The following is a 574-nucleotide window of genomic DNA, read 5'->3' as shown; positions in this document are numbered from 1 at the left end:
GAAAAATACCTTAGATATGCATGTATGTAAACAAAAAACACTTCACAAAATATATATATGTATGTTTAGGTAGAAAGATACCTTAGATATGCATGTATGTAAACAAAAAATACTTCACAAAATATATATGTATGTTTAGGTAGAAAGATACCTTGGATATGCATGTATATAGCAAAAATACCTTACAAAACATATATATGTATGTTTAGGTAGCAAGATACCTTGGATATGCATGTATATAGCAAAATACCTCATAAAAAAAAAGAGAAGAAAAAAAAAAAACAAACAAGAAAAAGAAATAAACAAATGATAAAAAAAAAGAAAAAGATGGAAAAAGAAAAATAAGTTGTCTAGCTGAAAAACCGACATGCTTATGAAAAGAGATAACTTCCAACTTTTCTTTGAAAAAAAAATTCACTGATCATAACCAATTATTGAAAAAAATGTGTGTACACCTGAAGGGTGGACGCTGTGAAAATTTTCCCGGACGCCCAAAATGGACTCGGATGAATGCCCAAATGGATAAAAGAACATGTTTTGGAAACATTGGGTTGATTTTCCCGGACGCCCAAAA

Source organism: Glycine max, chromosome 19, assembly GCF_000004515.6.
Source record: "Glycine max cultivar Williams 82 chromosome 19, Glycine_max_v4.0, whole genome shotgun sequence".
NCBI lineage: Eukaryota > Viridiplantae > Streptophyta > Magnoliopsida > Fabales > Fabaceae > Glycine > Glycine max.
Note: the sequence above shows the minus strand (reverse complement) of the source record.